This window comes from Argiope bruennichi, chromosome X2, assembly GCF_947563725.1.
Source record: "Argiope bruennichi chromosome X2, qqArgBrue1.1, whole genome shotgun sequence".
Taxonomy (NCBI): domain Eukaryota; kingdom Metazoa; phylum Arthropoda; class Arachnida; order Araneae; family Araneidae; genus Argiope; species Argiope bruennichi.
This window is the reverse complement of record NC_079163.1, coordinates 29,394,334-29,402,477: the sequence shown is the minus strand read 5'-3', so window position 1 is coordinate 29,402,477 and position 8,144 is coordinate 29,394,334.

Sequence of the window (8,144 nt, the reverse complement as noted above, 5' to 3'; positions counted from 1 at the left end):
GTTGGTACACGATAAATCCATTAGAGACTCTTCCATTGGTATCTTGTGGAAGTTTGGGGGGGGGGGTGACAGATCAGGTATTGTCTTCGTCATCTGATCAAGATTCGTCTCAAATAGTCCTAATATTGATTTAAAATTGGACATTAGTATAACTAAACAAACTCATTTTTCAAAGCATTCGAAGTGAAATTTTCAAATACAATGAGTCAAATGTTTCATTTCTTAAGCCCAAACTGCAGAAGAAGAAAGACTTTTTGTTCTAATTTCTAGCCTACAAATAGGCATTTTTTATTATTTTGCAAGAAAAGTGAAATCCCAATGACATATTCAGATCTGAACTGCAGAATGCTTAAAAAAACAGAAGAAAAAATTTTATAACAGAAAATTTATACTAAAGGCGAAAATTTGCTGCACACAGAATAAGAAATTGAAAGCAAGTAAGAGTGTTAACATAATAAAATTTGTAAACACATTACTTAAATAAATTATTATAACTAACACGGAAAAAAATATATTCGTATGATTTTTTTCAAAAAAATTTTTTTATCTGCATTGAATGTTGATACAGGTTTCTGAAAATGTAACATTCTTTCTGGAAAAAGGGTTTCATTCCTTTTTGTAAAGCCTGAATTCTATAATTTTTTTTCACAATTTTGTAATTTATGCCTTCGCAATAATGGTACACCGTTTTAATTTTTTCAGAACTCAGTTATCAACTAATCAATAATTAAAATATATTTTGATTCCCTTCTAGTGGCTTCATCTGGTAGAGGGTATCAGAAATAATAGAATAAAATATAAAAATTATAGAAAATTTAAGCAAAAAATGTTGCTGTTTAGTATGGTGGTAAATGTGTTTTTAAAAGCTTTTTCTTTAAGTTTATTTCCTCATTGCCATTATACACAAAGATACATTTTGTCTCAAATATTAAATAGTAAACTTATTAAAAGTGCAATGATTAACTTACATATAGCAGCAGCAAATAATTTATTTTTCGTATTGCAAATAATTTCAATTTTTTGCTCTGATATAAATCATTCAAAGCTCCTTATATTTCAATGTTGCGCTCAAGACTATATGAGTAAAATACCAATGTTTAGCAAATATCCCGAAAATAGAAAGATTTTCATTTGAAAGAAATATCTTTAAATTAGATAAGTAGAACTTTTCACTGAGATTCATAGCTTATACAAAGTATATTTAATGTTTACAAAAATAAATTCTTTTTGCATTTTCCAGTGAAAGGAAAAAATAAGTTTTGGTTAAAATGGATACGTGCGTAGAGTAAAATTCAACCTCAATGATGTACAGAATTGAATTTTAAAAAATCTTTTTTTAAAATAAAGTAAAATATTTTTCACTTCTTTACACGCTTTTAACAGGTTCTTATTGTGTAAAAATATATTAAATGCAGGGCACTCCATATATTAGTGCAAACTTTAAAAATCATAATAAAAAAAGTAATGCTCGAAAAAAAATTGAGATTTGCTGAAATTTACTCAAAAATGTTTAGATTTTATTTCCATTAAAAAGTAATTCCAAAAACGAAAGATAGATGACTTCAAACTCAGATGCGTTATACAAATCAGGATAGCCATGAAACATAAAGCTGGAAAGGGATCTGGCATTAGATGTCGGCAGAATACTATTATTACCGAATCGAGCATTAGCAGTTAAACATAAGAACGGTGAATCCACAACTAAAGTATACAACAGTAGCATGAAGTAAGTATAAGTAAGTAGTATAAAAGAATCAAGGTGAATAAAGGCCTTATTTCATTGAATGGGAAACTGAATTTAATACGCAATTTTGAGGAAACAGGGAATTTGGAAGATCGTCAGTATTGTCCGCGAACCTCATCCCTGTTGTACAGAACGTCACGGGAAATTCTACAACAGAGACATCAACGAGGAGTAGCAGTGCATATGAATCTGATATAGTAACGGGAATTCCAGAACGTCGATCCAACACATTCTGCAAGGAATCTTGAAACTGTATCAGTACAAGATACACGAACTTCACTAATTATTCCCAGCAGATGAGATTCCGATGAAAGACAAGCTTTTTCAACATGGGCGCTTGCACAGATGGAACATGAGCTACAACGATTGTTGAACATCATGTGGATTGATGAAGTCCACTTTCAATTGCATAGTGGCATCAATCCGTGAAACAGTCCTATCTGGGCTACATCAAACAGTCGTGAGTACACGACCAAACCACTATATTCTCCTCATGTGATTGCTTGGTGTGGTTTCAACGTGTCCTTCCTTCTGGGCCCTTCCTTTTATTTTAAAGCGTCCCGTAACAGCAATACGGATCTTACACTTCTGTGACACCACGTTGTGACTGTTTTGCAGGAAAGACGTGCATTACTTGCCGTCACCTTCATGCAGAATATTCTCTCGTCTCGCGTTGTTCTTTCCATCAAGACATTCCTCCTACATATGGAACCGAAGATAAGCCGACGATGTAAGATTGGGTGCCCTCACGATCGGCAGATCTTAACTCTAGCGATCTTTTGGTTGTGTGGATACCTAAAGTCTTGTGCCTACCGAGGCTCTCCAACCACCTTGATGGAACTGAAAAATGTCTTTCAATGGATTGTTAGTGACATCAATGCCGACATGCTACACTTAGCTGTAATAGAATTTGTTAAGCGCCTCGCTTGTTTAATACCTTGTGATGGCAGTTACGTTGAGCATCTTTTGCTTTAAAATGAAATACGCTGTATTTAAGTAACTATACTCTGTTTTCTGGATTTGCATAAACTATTTCAGTTTGACGTATGAGCGTCATCTATCTGTCATTTTTTAATCCTTTTTAAAGGGGAATTCAAAGTATCTCTGAACATATTCCAGCAAACTGCAATTTTTTTCGAGCTTTATTTTTTTACTGAGATTTTTGAAGTTTTCACGAATTTATGGCGCGCTCTGTATATCTTGTTGAAAGAAATTAAAAACAATAAAAATTATTTCTTAAATACCCTAATTTTCATGGATAAATATAAGGATCAATTTTATTTATTTTCACATTATCGATATTAAAGTGAAATATAAATTTTAAGAAATGTTAAGCATTCTTCTAATTGCCTTTAATGGAAAATATTTTCGAAGAAACGTAAACTTTTTATGTATAAAAACTGCAATTTTATCAATTAAATACAGTTTGATACTGATGCAACTAGATAACAAAGTTTGAAAAGTTTGCAATCAATCAGTTAGAAAATATTTAAATTTTTGTCCTAAAATTGTTTGGCTTGTCAAGTCAAAGTTGAACATAACTTTTGTCATTAAAAATTGTATCTAATTATGCTTAATTTCGTTATAGACGAAAAATAGGTTTCAATAAACGTTTAACATATTCCGTTTTTAATTCATAACCCCATTCCATAAACGTTTTTAATTTTATAATCAAATGAACAGTGAAATCTTTTCAGGATTTAATTAAATATACTTCTCATATCTATGATTTCAAAAATTATACCTAATTTACATATATTTCTAAAAAAATAGAATTAATTGAAAATAAATTCCTCTAAAATAGAATTTGACCCTTAACATTTCGCTGTCATTGGTGAGGACTGAATTAGGATAAATCCCTTTACAAATAAATTAAATTTTTATTAATTAGGGAGAATTCGATTGCATGATAGTGAAGCTTCATACATGAATTCCTCGTTGAAGTTAATCATTTCGTTGCTCGAGGACGCCACTGTAGGTCTGCGGGATTATATGATGACAGAGCATTTACCTCACGTCCATTATTTTGAAGTAATTTCTATGGTTAAAAAAGTAGTATTTATGCAATTGTAAGCAATTTCAAATTAATATTTCGGTAAATATGAGCTTGTAGAAGCATATATTTTAACCCTCAAAGCAGTAAAATGAGCCTTTGTATTCAGTGAATAATGATGCGTTTAATTGTTTTTCCAGGAGACTTTTTGAATATCCCTAAAAAATATCCAGAAAATCTAAATTTCGTTTAAATTTTCAAGTAGCATTTATCGTTTCTTATAAAGTACATTCACTGTACTGCAAAGGATAGCGGGATTGTTATGGAACATTTATTGGAAAATATATCCCAACCTACATTCTTGGTGGCACCTTCATTTACATTTGAAATTATAAGCATAGAACATGAAAATACCTAGACTGGAAACAAAATGGTTCAACATAAAGATTTTATCCATTAAAGGAAATTGTCATATGATCAATATGTGATAAACGTCATATTTTTGAACAGCTAAAGAAAACAAACCCACATCCAAAAGATATCAACGTTCCTTAATAAAAATAAAGGTCACTTTTTCTCAAAATAATTCTCTACAAGCTTGAGATTAGATTTTCGATATAGAAATTAATTTGTCAAATTGTTTCCAAATAACACAAATGTTCTATTCCATATCTTCGATAAATATTTATTCAATACAAAGAGAGAGTCATGCTCTACCTGAAGAACTGAATCCCAAATATAAGATCAATCGACATTTTAAATCTTAATAATAAATTTGCTCTATAAATACATCTTAATTTGCTCTATAAATACATGAAATACATCTTAATTTGCTCTATAAATACATGAAATACATCTTAATTTGCTCTATAAATACATGAAATACATCTTAATTTGCTCTATAAATACATGAAATACATCTTAATTTGCTCTATAAATACATGAAATACATCTTAATTTGCTCTATAAATACATGAAATACATCTTAATTTGCTCTATAAATACATGAAATACATCTTTTGGTAAATGAATGGGAAAGGAATTATGTAAATAGGAGATTTTTTCTTCTTTAGGATTAAGCCAAATTTTCAATTTTAGCATCTTTTTAATGTCCTTTGTGAAAATTATGTCCAGTAATTCGATCGACACACTCACCAAAGCAAGACAGAAACAGGGAAAAAAAAGACCATGTAAAAGTATGCAGAGTTTATGGACCTTCAAAAAGGGATTTCACAGAAGTCTCAATGAAATAATATTTATTTCAGTTGCGTAATTTTCACATGATACTGCAGATAAGCGTTGGGCACGTAAAGTTACTGAAATTAAATCCTGAGAAACATGGGAAAGCCAGAGACCGAGCTAAATCATAAATTAAAGAAAAGCTTGAAATCGAATGCATAGAAAATATTTAATTTTAAGAATGTGAATAAATTGACATTTTTCATACATTTATGAGTTGCAAGAGATAAGTATTGTAAACCAAAGTTTTTTTGTCCCAAAATGCGGACTAAAAGAGATAAATGGTGTAAGTGCCAAAAGCTGAAATGTTAGGTTTAGTTTAGTTTAGTTATATTAACGTCCCATTTGAAGCAACACTTGGGCTATTTTGGGGCGGACCTCGTAATTTTGAACCGCGGTCAGATTACGAGGACGTCACCTGGCTGAAATGTTAGGAAATCATAAGAAAGTTTCTCATTAGTGATATCTGTGCACACTCTTTTGAGATATTTAGAGGACTACCAGGATCGTTTTAGCTTTACCACATTATAAAGCATAGATCATTTGACATTCTAAAGTTAAAATTGATGTCTGCATATATATAAACCAGATATCCCAAAGAAGTAGAACAAATATTTACTTCTCTCAATATTGCCAATAGGCATATACTTTCATTTACTAAGTTTCATTGAATAAAGTAAGAAACATGTGGAAAACATTTTTGCTATTGTGGAAATTGAAAGCAAAAAGTAAAATAAAATAAAATTTTTATACACCCGCTTACATAAATAAATCTTTATAACTTCATCATCAACAATAAATATGAAATCCAAGAGGAAATATTTTTAGAAGCAATAAAAACAATTGAAGTTTCATGAAAAATATGATGTTATAAAATAAACTTCAAAATATTGTTAAAAATTAATTGAAAATAGACAAAAGTATGTATAGCAATTAAATTGATTTCATTCAAAAGATAATGAATTTGAAAGTGATAAAATCTCATTTTTGTACTATAATATTTTCGGTATGGTGGAAAAACTTCAAAATTGTGTTTAATTTTTAATTAACATTTTAAATAATCTTTGGATACAATTATACATTTCCACCACCCAATGTATACTGTGCCAAATTTTGACTAACAATCTACCCTGTAGAGCGTCAACACACGCGACACACACACATTCACTTTTATTATTAGTATAAATTAGCATTAGCTGGAATCTCAACGTGCCCAGAAATATGTATAATATTTTTTAAGCAAAAGTTTCTTTCAAATAAAATATTATAATATAAAAATGCATAGAATCATTTTTTCGTCTGTAACTTTAATTAAATGGAAAAATATATTGTAAGAAAAAATTTAATGTCTTTTAATTTTCTGAAAAATTACAGAATGCCTCATACATTTTTTAAAAATCGCAGAAACATAGTTTTTTTTCTACAAGTTATTATAAATTATTTTTGAAAAATGGTACAAAATCTAATTGAACATTGAAAGTAAAAACTTAAATGTGTGTTTATAGCATGGAATGTGAAAGCAGCCATTTTTAAACGTGAATTTGAAACCATTGAGGGCTGAAGGCATGCAGAAATATTTTAAATCGATTTTAAACCATAAAATGATTTTCAAATTTAAGAAGCATTTTTTAAATATTTATACGGTAAAATAAGTTTTATTTACTATAAATGTCCGTATTTCCTCATATATTTAAAGTATTCATTTTTGATATAAAAATTTTTCCCTGGACGTTTGTCACATATTCTGTAAGTTTTGTATACTTTAACTGAAATCTCTGCATGTTATAAACAAAATGCATGTCGAAAAATTTTCAATTTAAAAAAATGAAACATTAAATATACCCAAATATTCATACTATTATTACAAAAAACATTTAAGTATTGCGTATAGTAAATAAAACTATTGATGAAAATTCCAAAACATTTTCAGCTTTCTATGAAATGAAGTGAACCCAAATCATTTTTTTCATCAATGGCTAAATCCTTTCCTCATCAAGTTCGGATCTAAGTTAACTCAAGATAAAGTCTTTACTGAAAAGTGTGAGCTTAAACATATTCCTTACATGATCGAAATTCCAGAGTCATTTGCTCTGGAATTTCGATCATGTAAGTCTTTCAGGAAAAATTCGAAAAAACGATTAAATTCGAAAGTACATAGATATTTTTTATCATATAGAATAAATTAAACAATTCGATGAACTTACCAAACAGTTCCTTTTCAAAGAATTATAAGTAATGAACCGAAATTAAGAAAAATAATATATACAAATAATTAGACCATTCACAATTGAAAAGGTAAAAAAAAGTAAAAATGAAGCTGAAAAATAAATAATCACGCGAAACTTCACTAAGTCATTCATATAGGATTTGTAAGTAACAACGTTATAAACAAGACAAGTAACAAATAATTGAAAATTTACAAAATAATTGTGAAAAGCCTAAATTTTGAGAAATCTTACAGTTAATATAAACACGCATAAATAGTATTGAAGAATTCTAAACTCTTGGTGGTATTTATACCAGAAATAGTAATATAAATTTAAAAAATGAGAAAAATGGCAATATTAAAAATTAAAACAGAAAGAAATAAAAAGGAAAATAATCCTAAGATTGGAAAAAATATACTTAATAAGAGAGCAAAATGAAAGTCATTCTTTATATTTGTATAAAATACTCACTGTGTGTGTATGTGCATGCGTGCGCAAAAAAACAAAATGTAGGCATAAAAGTATCATTCTCATGTGCCATCATTCAATAAAAATAAAATATAAAACTGTTAACTTCTAAATCGCATCTTTAAATCCGTGTCAATCAGAGGCACAAAACTTTTGGAATCGTTCAGATCAGTTGCAGTTATAGGATTCGAGTACATCACACAGTAAAAAATGTTTAGGACTGAAGAAGTTGTTCAGTTCTGTCACAATTTTTTTCTTCTCAGAAGAAAAGAGGATTAGAGCTACATAAGGAAGTCACCATCACCTCTTGAAGAGAGAACAGAGCTGGATTTATTGAAAAAGTGATCTGTTTTGGAGAAGCCGATATTTTATTTTAAGAATTCTTTGACTGGAATGACTGCATGCGCTACTTTTCTAGATCAATCTTACATGAGATTTGATGCAGATTTCCCGAGATTCTGTGAGCTTCTGAGAATGCATTCTAGGACAAAGT